Genomic DNA, 14,051 nt, shown 5'->3' with positions numbered 1-14,051 from the left:
TCTACCTCATTTTTTGCATGAATTAAATAATTTTTAACTGAAAATACAAGAAAATATGGTTAACTTCCTTTATTTAAATAAATAAAAGGGAGTGGACTGACAAATCTCTGGGGGAAAGGGGTGTGGGGGGTGTGGGAAGAGACTGGACAACAATCGTACAACCTGTGGATGAAGACAGTGGGGGAGGGGGAGTAAGGGCAGAGGGTGGGGTGGGAACCGGGTGGAGGGGAGCTATGGGGGGAAAAAAGAGGAACAATTGTAATAATCTGAACAATAAAGATTTATTTAAAAAAATAAATATGTACCAGCATTATTTAAAAATCTAATAAAAATAAGAAATACGCAGTTCTTAGTTAAAGTAAACAGCGTTTTTATACTGTATTAGCTCCAGTGTTTGCAAGTACATAAAGACACTTCCATGATCATAAATATTGTGTGAATATTAATTGGTGTAACTCTTTGGAGAGCATTTAGCATCATCCCTCAAAACTTAATGCATCCATCCCACTGACCTAGGACTTTACACTGAAAAATACCTAAATCTAAAATTTATGTTCAGCCGTGTTTATTTTAAGGGTTTTTGATAGAAAAACAAAAAATCAAAGCTGTGAACAATAAGAGGATCCCGTTAAATTATGATCCATTAATTTAATGGACTCAAACATTAGAATGTATGAGATAGCATTTAGTGTTCTGATGAGAAAGAGCAGAATGATGGGCTATGTTCTGAAGAGCACTTGCACTTCACTGCTATGAATAACCTAAGTGCTACCTGGCTCTGGGAGGTCCAGGAACTGGGCAACCGTGTTTGCCAGATGAAGTCCCTGACACAGGAATGATATTGATGCTGTTCTAGAGGTGGTGGCAGAAAGAAATTATGTCACTAGTGCCCTGTGATGTCTGCAGCCATGGTACTTATTTCCACATAAGGACAGTTTTGAACACTTCTATATATTTCTCAAGTCCTCCCACTGACTCTGGAGCTAGTAAATTTCTTTAATGAATTACGATGTGGCTTACGGTCATAAAAGTGAATTCTGTTATTTGCAACAAAGAACCTTGTCTGATACAGATCTTTGGTGGAAATATGTTTCATTTTGTTTTCTACCTTAAATGTTTATATATTTAAAAATCTACAATATGTTATATTAACATTAAGTAGAACCCTAAATTCGAAGAACTAAAAGATCCAAAATAAATTTGAAGTCCTTGAAATTCGTATTGTACAAATAGATAAGGAAAATATAGCAGATATAGCATATCATCTATTATCCCACACATAAGAATAGTATATGTAGTAGATAAGTGTATTCTGAACATTATTAGAAAAAGTTCACCTGTTTTAGGTAGATAGCTTTGAATTAGAATTAGATAAATCTGATTAAGACAAGGTCAACCAAATTTTAAACTCCAAATATCTCCTAACTCATGACATTGTTACATGATATTGAATGATTCGTGTAAAATATTACAAATATTTGAGTCATCTACTTTTGTTCTAACAATTAGCATTGCATAAACCTGTGTTATTTTGTTACATAAAAGCTTTCCAAAAATTCAATGGGATATGTGAACATTTTTACTAATTTCACTTAATATTTTGGGATGCAAAATGAGTGTTTCTATTACCTATTGAAAAATTAACTAATTTGGATTTAAAACTTTATAATTGACATAGTCTTAAAGATACATAAATTAAAAGCAATTTTAAGAGTTATACAATACATATTTCAATTTCTGTCTTCTATGATAGTAAAGAATCAATATTTCATCATAACTTGGTGAGCTAGCATCAATAATCCATAATTAGTTTAATCTGCAACTACTGCATTTAAAGGCTGTTACAGTTCTTTTTATTGACTTGCATTTCAGAGGCACCTTACATAAAAAATCATATAAATAAATGCTTGAAAATGGCATCTTATATCTATTATTTAACTTCTGTATTATAGGTTTTAACAAAATCAAAACATAGATATTGAACATTCAGGACAATATTTCTATTAATAAAAATTTATAAACAGAAAGCTGTTCAAACATATATCAACAAATATTGAGACCTCGATTTGTTATTTGGAGAAAAATAAATGAAAAGATTGAATACAATATGAATTTTAGGCAAAATATAAAGAATCAATCTGGCCTGGGAATAAGTAGAACCTAATTCTGAGAGACACTGAGGGACTATCATAAAGTATTTCTCAAATTTATAGCCATCTTTTCTAACATGGGTAAAAGACATGACAGATTTTAACTGTATTTTTCAAAACACCTTAAAATGAAGGCTCTTAACATTAAGATGCCTATTTATTTACTCACTAGGTAAACTACACCAAATTTTAATTTAACCTTAATTTTTAAAATTCAATTAGTGAAGAAAGATAAACATTTTAAAAATATAGAAAATAATTAATAATTCTTTTGACACAAGCAGTATTTGTTAAAGAAATGTCATGAAAGGGGTTATTAAGCAAAAAAAGACAAATAATATATATTTTTCTTTTTGTTATTTTTAGCAACTATGTTCAAAGCACTGTTATTGGAACTAGAGCAACAGCTATGAAGGGTAAAGTTCCTTCTCTGAAGTAGTGTATATTCTAGAGGAGTTTGGAGAAATAGTTAATACATGGGTAAAGATGTAATCTAATTTTAGGTAATAAATATTACTTAGAAGAAAATCAAAGCAGAATCATAGGGTAAAAAATAGTAGCAGAAGGTCATGTACAGTTGGAGAAGCAGATTGTCAAGGAAGGCCTCCTCAGGTGATGACATTATTTGTGCAGAAAAGATAAAATCAGGTTTTTTGTCTTGGTTTAAATTTAGATAAATATTTGATATCAAAATAATCATGTTAGATAAACTAATGAATATGGATCAGCAATTCAGGAAACAGACTGAGCCTTGATATATACATTTAAGCATCACATAATGTAAATATTACTTAAGACCCCAGACAAGATGTACTTACCTAATTTGTATTTAAGTGTAATCTGAATAAGAAACAGTAATGAAATAGAATATAGATTTTAAATTAAAAAACTACTATGACATTTTAAAATATCAGATTTGAATAATTAGAGATTAATTTGTCTTCCTACATTTGAAAGTTCCAAACATGTAGCTATTAATCCCACCAAAATAGTGAATATGTTTAATACCACTAAAATGTCAATAAGTTATTTTTAATTTTATAAATGTTTCTAATTCACATGGAACAACCATGGGATAGAAAAACAAACTGTTGAGTACCTAGAATGAAGACAAATATTCTGTATATTTTAAATTCTGGGACTTATAAAAGCATGTTTGTGGTGAAAGAATTGACATAAGATCCTTGGAACACAGCGGAAGATTGAGGGACAGATCCAGGCGGGTATAGGCCATTGGTAAAAACGTGGCATTTTGAATGAGTGTACAAATAGTAAATCAACCAATAAATACGTTTGGACAAATATATTTATATTGCCCAATTAGCCAATATAATTCCAGATGGTTTTGAAAGTTAAATGTACAAGCAAAACAATTAAAGTGCCAAAAAAATTGTCTACATGAACATTTATTTGATCTTGAAACTGGAAAAGATTTCCCTCAAGCATAAAAACAAAAGAAAGCAACAATCAAATAAATGCTGATGAATTTGTGAACATAGATAAGAAAATCACCACTGAAATGATATTAAAAGCACACAGTTAATCAGAAAAAAAATTTACAATGTGTATTTCAGGACTTAGACGAGCTTATAAGAATACAAATGCTTCAAAGAAAAATGACCAAAAGACATGAACGAACAATGCACAAAAATAATCATAAGTTGTAAAAATTTTTTAAAAATAAATGTTTGTTTGCCGGAAGCCAATTCCAGCATGTCATAATTATAAGAGTTTCATCAAAAGGTTGATGAAACTTGGGGGCTCAACAAGGGCTGAGTCACATATGTAATTACCTGTTGGAGTGGCTAGAGGGCACTTCCCCCAAACCTGAATAGGATGATTATTTGCTGCCAGACAGTTCAGGGCATCTTAATCTACATATTATTGCCTCCTGTTGACCAAACACCTGAACAGCTGTAGTCTATTCCCCAATCTGACAATGCTTCTGTAAGCCCTACCCTTTGAAGTGTATTATCTCCACCTTGCCTTAAGACAAATTGTGTTAATAAAAAGCAAGGGTCCTGAGACAAGGAGAAAGACTCCTTTAGCTGAGGCTCCTCTGACCCCCAATGCCTTTCAAAATTATCTTTCGTCTCTGTACTCTTACTTAATCTATGCACAGCCTTTCTCCAGATTGCTGAACCCTTGTTAATGCTGGGACAAGAACCCCAGCATTCGATCTCAAAGAACATTAAAGATGTACAAATGTAAATAAATTATTGTGATTTACCTATCAAATTGGCAAAGATTGAAAACAATGAAGATACCCAGAGTTGGCAGCATGTGAAGGAGTGTAATTTTTTCAGTCTTTTTTTTTTTTAATTGATTTTTGAGAAAAAAGAAGGCAGAGGGTGAGAGAGAAAAACATCAATGTGAGAGAGATCAATCAGTTGCCTGCTCCAACCAGGGATCAACCCCTCAACCTGGGTATGTGCACTGACCAGGAATCAAACCTGCAACCCTTTAGTGCACAGAACGTCACTCCAACCAACTGAGTCAAACCAACCAGGGCAATTTTTTCAATCTTTGTAAGGGTAATCTGACAATTAATGTCAAGACTCTTGATATTATATGTGCATACCTTTTAACCTCTATTTCTACTTCCTGGATTGTATTAGGAAGAAATAGTCATGAACACAAAGAGTTCTTTACAAAGATGTTGTGGCAACCAGTTAGTAAAAAGGAGATTGCTTGAATTAAGTGTACTTTGCATATATTAAATATCAAGTTCTCAAAATTGTGTTTGAATTTCAGAAATTGCTCAAGGTACATTATTGAATGAATAAAATATACAATCCCAGGTCTATAAATAAATGTATAAATATACAAAGGCATGAAAATATTTACTGTATATCTCCTGTTGGGCTGATTAAGAAAGATTTTATTTTATTATTTTTTCATTAGCTTTGCAATAATTTTATTACCATAAAAAATGTTCTTAAACGATAAATCAAGCCCTGACTGTGTGGCTTAGTTGAATGGAGCATCGTCCCACACACCAAAAGGTTGTGGATTTGATTCCTAGTCAGGGCGTGTTTGGGAAGCAACAAATCAATGTTTCTCTCTTTCCCTTTCTTCCTTTCTCTCTCTCAAAAAATCAATAAAGGTATGTATTTAAACACACACACACACACACACAAAAAAAAAAAAAAAAACAAACAGGAGATTCACTGTACATAAGATTTCAACTGGGAATAGAGCTTCAATGTCCTGGTCTATGAAATAATAATCTGTTTTCTGATTCTTAGGGAATTATTGTGAGAGACCAGAGAGATATGAAATAATGTGAGAGTGAATAAGAAGTTCAGAGAGGTTTTATGCATTCTTTTAAGATATTAAGTTACCACTTAAACATTGGATCAGTTGTTTTAAACCAAGCATGTCAAACTCAAACGCTAACACAGGCCAAATAAACAAGGTTTACGTTTATGTGGGCCACAAAAAAAACAAAAGCTTCAATTTTCATATAAACTTAGGTTTATTTCGATAGAGACATGCTGAATACAGAGGTTTGAAATAAATGAGTAATCGTTAACTTTAAATAATAGAACATTTAATAACAATTAATATTGAAGCAGGAATTTGGGGGGAACATAGGCAGGCTTAGGGATTTTTTTAGAATTGGGGTCCATGGGGGAAAAAGCGTGGGGCTGCAGACTGGGAGAAAGTACATTTCCATAACACAAGGAAGTCAGGTGCAGTTACATCTCCATAAGACTAGGAAGCAGCAACAGGTATATTTCCATAAGACAAGGGAACTGGAAGTAGCCAAGAATGGTCTATATTTACAAAATAAAGAGAAGGAAGAAGAAAGCCCAAAGGGAATGGGAAAACAATAAGGAAGGAGGGGGGAGAACCTCACGTGTCCCATGTGAGGTTCGACCTTTGAGCCCAGGAGTTACTATGGTAACCAACTCAAAGGGGAATAGTGACCAATCAGAGGGGATATCAGGTACCAGGATCTGCAGCCTTTATAAGCCATAGGAAAAGGGACCCAGTGGAACTCTTCCCCCTCCCTACATGGGAGTCAGTTCTGTGGGATTCCCCCCCCCCCCCCGCCACATGGGTGTCTGTACTTGTTCTTCAATAAATCTCCATCTTTGCTGTACCACTTTCTGTCCGTGTATTCATTCTTCGATTCTGGCGGACAAAGAATCCGGGTTCCAGTCTAAAAATTCGGTATCAATATTTTTTCTTGAACATTAACTTACCAGACACTGAATAACTGCACAAATTAATAAGCGTAACACAAATAAACCTATTTTTCTTGTTCTCCGAAAGTGAAATATTTCCCGTTGTGCACACCAAACAAGTCAGTCCAAGACTAATGACGTGGCAGTCGGCTGCTACAATATTCGCTGCTAGTATTAGTGGAGAGAAATGAATGCAACATGATTATAGTAATCAGTCATTAGCGAATGTTGTAGTTCATTATTAATAATTATGTATAACAGGATATTGTAAAAATTAAGTTATGAATTTTTTATTAAAACATTTCATCCCTACTGTTATATTGGCTGGGCTGCAAAAATATTCATTGTGGACCATGAGTTTGACATACTTGCTTTAAACCTTTTGTTGCAGAAGACCAAAGAAAACCAAGGACGGTTCTGAGAAAAAAGGAGGGACACCGTTTAATACGCCAGCGGACTCAGGGAAGAGCCTTCCAAATCTGAGTGAAGGAACATGCATGGGGCTTTCCTTTATATATCCCTCCCTGTGATCTTTGTCCCACAAACATGGATTATGCTTCCAGTCCTTTTTGCGGGCCTTGCGAGAAGGCCCCCAGGTGTTGGGGATCCAGGCCATATCTGATGGTCTGGCCTGGCGCCAGCGTTAATAACCCTCCCTCCGGGGCAGTGCACTGTTCACAGTCACAGGTTCTGCAAGACCAGTATCTGGGAAGGAGAGAGGGACTTAATTATAGGTTATCAGGAATGTACACTGAGCTTGCTGGCTCGATTCAGGTCACTAGCCCCGAATATTAGGGTTACATTGGAATTAGCCCTTTTAGCCTTCTCACTTTCACATGGGCAGCATTAGTGTACCAATTACAGTTGGTGACCTGAAGAAATAAGTTCACACCCTTCCTTAGGAGCTCACTCCTGGCGAAGCTGACTCTCTGTAGAGCATCGACTCTGTTTTAACAGCGCATGGCAGCAAGGCCATGCATTTGCCTAGCATTCAAGGAGCATGGCTTGGCAAGTCAAGTTTATAAGTATTGGTAAAAGGTTAAGAAAGGTTCTGATCTCCTTATTGAACTCGAGAGGTTCAAAGACACTCGTGTGTAGACTCACGTTCCACTAGGCAAGAACGTGTTTTACAGGCCCTCAGACACACGAGGCGGGGGTGCAGCAGGTGGTCTCAGGCGGGAAGGGAGGAGAGGGGATACGTTTAACAATGGGCTGCATTACTGGAATTCTACTCAGTAAAACACTGGACCTGCTATGGTGGGCAAATTGTAGAACAGAGATTTAGGCCAGTTTGGGTTATTAAAACAATCGCAAAGTGTTGCTTCTCGTGTCTGGCTGCTTTCCAACAGGAACGCATGACATTTCTCTACTCGGTCCCAAACTGGCTGTGATGTTCATATGACTTATACAAGCGTTGATGTGTTTACTTCACAAAGGGAATAATTTGAGAGCCATTTAGTATGCTCAATTTGCAAATTAACTGGAGTAACCGTACTCTGCCTCGAGGTTTCAGCAGAAAACAGAACTAGGAGTTATGACAGGTCCCGTATGTTGCAGTGAGTAAGCTGTTTGATGACTGACCCCCTGATTGGACCTACTTTGTTTTCAACTAAAATGTGCATAACAAAGACCATAGCATGATAAAAAGGGAATGAAATACAGGAGCTCATTTTAACTAAGAAATGATTATTTCATATACAAAATATTCAGAGAGTTCTTTTCAAAACAATTTATGAGCTATGTAATTAAGCACTCAATTTTGTTAGAAAGTCTGCTGTTATAATAATGTAACCCCTCTAATGTATGAAATAATTATTGTATGAAGTGTTTGCTGTATGGAAACCCCCAATACTCTGTAACTTCCAAAATTAATGAACACCCCACTATCTTGATGTAAAAGCTCTGAGCCCTTAAAGCGTAAACACCCTGCTCCCAGCATAAGGCACACCGTCAGGCCCACACTGATCAGGACACAAGTTGTTTACCATGGTCTATATAACGGTCTGTCTTCAGTTGAGGTCTCCTGCCAATAAGAGGAGGACTCCACATCGCTCAGAGAGACAAGCCCCTGACTGCTCTGCTGTGTGAGCCTGAACCAACTGCGGCTGCCTGCCTGTCTCTGTTTTCATCGTCTGTCCTTCAGTGTGCATCGCCGGGTGGCCTTTGCTGGAGCCTAGGACCCACTGGGTCCTCAAACTTTTTAAACAGGGGGCCAGTTCACTGTCCCTCAGACCGTTGGAGGGCCGGACTATAGTTAAAAAAAAACACAAAAAACTATGAACAAATTCCTATGCGCACTGCGGGCCCAGGACGAGTCGGCTGCTAAGCGGGACAGGCAGCGGCACCCGGCGGGCCGGATAAATGTCCTTGGCGGGCCGCATGGGCCCGCGTGCCGTAGTTTGAGGACGCCTGACTGGTAAATAAACCCTGTGTGATTGCATACTAATTCTGTCTTGTGTGTCGTGTATTCCGGTTCGGCTCAGCTGTCTAAACATTGAAGTACCAGGGGACAGGCCGTTGTTGCTGACTCCTGGTCACCTGCATTTGTCCCACTAAGTCTAGACAGATAATCAATTAATTGGGGCATAATTGGGACATCTGCTCATTCATTCATGCATTGTTTATTCAACTAATATGTGTCTCTCTATTATGCCCTTATTTTTCAAACATTGTTTTGTGAAAGAGATATAAAATCAGTATGCAATCTTTATCCACAAAGAGATTGAGGGTACAAACATATAAATAGATGATTCACCATGAAATAAGTGCTAATAAAAATATGTTGAAAGTGCTACACTTATTTTAAGACATAATGAAATATAGAAAGGTGATAATGTCCTATTTTGTTTTATAAAAAATGCTACAGTATATTAAATAACATGTCATTCCAGGCAGTAAATTGCCACTTCCCTATTGCACTGAAGGAACAGTCTAGCAAAAGATAATGAAAATGGACTTTTGAATGTGAGGGATTTGATACGGGATTTTTGGACTGGAACTTGTGGCGTTCCCCTGGGCAAGGATGGTCCCCCGGATTCTTTGTCCATCTAAGTCGAAGAATGAATCCACAGACGGAAGATGGTATGGCAAAGGTGGAGATTTATTGAAGAACAAGTATGAACTCCCACGCGGGGAGGGGGAAGGAGTCCCACAGCACAGGCTCGCACATGGGGAGGGAGAAAGACTCCCACCAAGTTTCTTTTTCCCAGTTTATGAAGGCTGCAGTTCCTGTGTCCTGATATCCCCTCTGGTAATATTCCCTTTGATTTGGTCACTATAGCAACTCCTTAGCTCAAAGGTTAAGCATCCATGGGACATGTGAGACCCTCTTTCCTCATTGTTCTCCCATTCCCTCTGGCTTTCTTCCTCCTTCTTTATTTTGTAAATATAGACCTTTTTGCTACTTCCAGTTTTCTTATCATATGGAAATGTTGCTGCTCCCTTGTCTTATGGAAATGTAACTGCACCTGGCTCCCTTGAGTTATGGAAATGTACCCTCTCCCAGCTCTGTAGCCCTGTGTGTTTTCTTCATGGACCCCCAATTCTTCCCTAAACCTGCCTATTTCACCCTTAAAAATTCCTATTTTAGATTTAATTCACATACTTGAAAGGTTCAGAGTGGGCCGGTGTCGCGCACCTATGACACGAGGCCATAATGTATCAAAAAAGATTTCATTTCGACCACCTGGGTGCAGGTGGGCTGAGACCGAGAAAGGCATCTGCAAAGAGAGTAGGGAGAGATAGGTTTTTATTAATCCTGCTGATTAATAAAAATTAAATTAAATTTATGTCACTCTGCTGACATAAGGGTCTGGTCCGTCGTTGGTTCTGTTGTAGTGTAACCCCCATCTTACAAAGGACGCCTCAAAAAAAGGTCGAATTATGGAGTCATTTATTAAAAGCCGGTGGCATACGAGGGAGCAAAAGCACTCCAGACCTCGCAGCCCCGAACAGCTTGCCACATCTGGCTCATATTGGCAGAATATCACAAAAGTATTGATTACATCTTTGGGTCTGGAATGAGGAAGCTGTTTCGCGAAAAGCATTTTTACAGAAGCAGAATTTGAGCAACTTAGTTATCTAAAGTATCTACGAATCACTGAATCAACAGAAACGCATTATCTGGGACCACCTGGACAATTTAGAATAATTGTGCTGTCCAGATTCCGGGACCACTGAGTCAACCGAAACTCAGTTATCTGTAGCTACTGAGACAATTTAGGATCACTATCTGTCCTGGGTCCCAGAGGAATGTGCTTCGATGACCAGTGAGATCACAATCAATGGGATATTCAAACCACCATCAATGGAGTTTTCAATCATACATAAGGTCAGAAAATCAAAATAACTTTTAAATGAGGACAGAACCCAAAACAGCAAGGTTAAAATATTAAACAGCAATTTTTACCCAAGTATGGTTGCTACCATACTTCAGTTCCTCCCATGCCAGGTGTCTTCTGGTTATCTGAGCTATGCTGTGCTCAAGGCTGCAAGCTTTTGGTGCAAGATATCTGCTACGCATAATAAGTCTTTCTCTGCCCCATTTTATTCTCTTTAACCCTTTCAATAATGAATGACATTTAATTTATCCGAGTCCTGGGTTTTTTGTTTTAAGGTGCATATAATTTTACTTACTTCACAAGGTTGTTATTTATTTATTTATTTTTTTTGTGTGTGTGTGTGTGTGTGTGTGTGTGTGTGTGTGTGTGTTTGTGTGCTTAGAATCTTAAAACAAAGAAAATAAAAGAAACAAAAAATAAAGTTGATATACTTTAAGAAGCCCCATGAATTTTTATCATTATTTTAATAGCAACAGTCTCCTAAGGACTCAGAAAAATTAATACAACTTTCACATTATTAGATGTATTAGATTTTGAGAATCTGAAAATATATCAAATCAAAATTTTTTTCTTTTTGAAAAATTTTGGGGCTTGTATGAGTCCCATAAACCTAATTTGATAGGAGACCATGTGAAGTACTTGCTATTCCAAATGGTTTCTATTTCTGCAGATGCTTCTACTGGGGCTACTATTTCTATTGCAACCACCATTCATACAAGTAGTTTACCTAACTCCAGATACTCTGTTTACATTGCCAGCTATCGCCCAGAAGGTGTGGCTCAGTGGTTGGGTGTAGATACATGAACCTAGAGGTCACAGTTCAATTCCCAGTCAGGGCACCCTGCCAGGTTGCAGATTCAATCTCCAGTGTGGGGGTGTGAGGGAGACAGCAGATTAATGATTCTCTCTCATTGATGTTTCTATCTCCCTCTCTCTTCCCCTCTGAAATCAATAAAAATATATTTTTTAAAAATAAAAAATTAAATTGACAACTACCAACTCTACAAAGACTATCAGAGAATATTGTCAGAAAAAGGTTAGTTCATTAGACTTATTGTAGTAAAATAGAACATTGCCTTGACATAGTCTTAGTAGTGTCTCAAAAGGGGCAAGTCAGGAGGTATGTATATTGTCTTAAGGTTTGGGATATGTGACTTTTAAGGTGATTCTTCAAGACTTGAGACTTGGAATTGGGCAGAAATTGTGATATAAAGCTTTAGACTGGTGGACATATTAAAGGAAGATCTTGAAATGAGTGCTGGAGAGCAGCCATTAGTTTTGATAGCCAGCTATTTGGAGGATTCAGTATCATCTCTCAAGAGCAAGTATTTCTTGGAGCAAGTAGTTAATTTTGTTTGTTTTCAGTAAATTTTAGCAGGGAAGTATGTTGGTTTAATATTCACAGATTTGGGCTTGAGGGAACATTTCAGAATTAGGCTACCAATTTGAATTTTTGATAATTAAAAGATGAGAAAAAGTATAGCGAAAGTAAATATAATAGCAATCAAAATGTTTCTAGCAATCCCCCACCAAAAATCAAATTTACATATGCATACATATGTATCACTATCATATCAAGTGAAGTTATACATATTCACAAGTTGTGAATACTACATTTTTATAATAGAAGTTAATGACCTGAAAAGAGATTATAATGAAATATGTTAGATATTTTTCCACATCACAAATTTAATTCCAAAATTTCAAAGAAGAAGTCACAGAAGAGCTGCCTGGATTAGAGGTGAGATTGTATAAGTCATTTGTAAGCCCATGTCTTTGTTATTTTTATAAGTGTCTTTTGAGTTGTAACTTAGCAAACCAAGTTTGGATATTATTTTCTATTTACTACTTATCCCCATGGAGCAGAGAAATCATTAAAAAAAAACTTTGAGGTATAAATAGCAATATTTCTTTTTAAACATATACATGCTATTTCTCTACCCCTGTCATTTTTTTCTATTTTACCTATTACTCATTTTTGTGTATTGTTCCCAATTGCACTACTGTTTTTGTGGTATGACTGACATACACAAAGCTGTACGTGTCTAATGCATCCATCTTGATGAGTTTGAAGATAGTATACACCCATGAGATTGTCACCATAAACAATGCTATAGACATAACCATCATTTTAAATCATGCCTTTTTTAGAATAAATATTGCTAGTTTGAGATATATGTCATTAATAAAACTTGTTTGAAAGTAGCATATATTTGGGGGAAGTTTCAGAAAGTCATTCTAAGGACATGGGGCTCAGAATCAGGTAAGTCTGAATCTTGGCTCCTGAATCTTCTCTCTGGCCATCTTATTTGCTGCACTGCAGGAACTCCCAGGGACGTGTGCCATGTGGAAAATTGCTGCCATGTCTAATGGGGGTTTTATGTTGTGAAAGCTCTTTCCAGGTCGCTCATTTTCCATGCCCATTGGCTACAATGTTACACAGCATATGGTAGTGGACAGAGAAATGACGGGGGTCAGGAAATCTGGATTTTATTGCTGCTTCTCTTCTGGCTATGACCTGTGCCAGCTTCAATAAAATGTCTTGATCTTCTTTTCTTTTTTAAGCAATTGGGACAGTTCAACATATTCCAAAGGGTTTTCTATAAAATACTATTTATAAAGACGCTCCTCAGAAAAATGTTCTATGATTATGTATGGTTACAGAAAGCTACACAATGTACTGTGTTCTTAGAGATTCACAATGCATGTGGCATTTTAAAGACTTTGTGAGTACAGCCAAAATAATAATAATAATAATAATAACAATAATAATAATAAATAATAATAATAATAATTCAATAGATAGCATGAATTTTGGGTGAAAATAAAGGGGAGGGGTACAGCAGAGCCCCAGGAATAAAATAAACCCAGGCAGTAGAATAAGAATGAGACTCTCTTCTTCTCTTATTTCTTCTGCATACCCAGGCCTGGCATTATCTTTTCCCTTAGTCCACATGATTGATAGCATGGTCATAGCAGATTCCAAGTTTACATGTTCTTGTTCAGTCTTCTGGAGAGCCCCGTCTCCCCAGTAAACTTTTCCTTGGCTCTGACATAACAATTTTAGGGAGAGCTCTGATTTTCCCAGCTTCAGTCAAGGATGCACCACTGGGCATGTTGCCTGTTTCCAGAGAAATGCATTTATCCTCCTATAAAAACATAACAGCTCCCATTGTAACATGTACATGGAGCAAGAACACGCAGGGCGATTCCCAGCAGTGGGGGTGTGAACTGGGCTCAGAAAGCAATCGTTGGTGAATCAAGGATTTTGTTTTAAGTCATTGGATGAGCCTATTAAGCCAATTCTGATCCAAATTCAAATTTGGGCCCAGGGGTTTTTGCATTTACGGCGATGTTTAAATGGGTAA

This window comes from Plecotus auritus, assembly GCF_963455305.1.
Source record: "Plecotus auritus genome assembly, chromosome: 3".
NCBI lineage: Eukaryota > Metazoa > Chordata > Mammalia > Chiroptera > Vespertilionidae > Plecotus > Plecotus auritus.
This window is presented reverse-complemented; position numbering follows the sequence as displayed.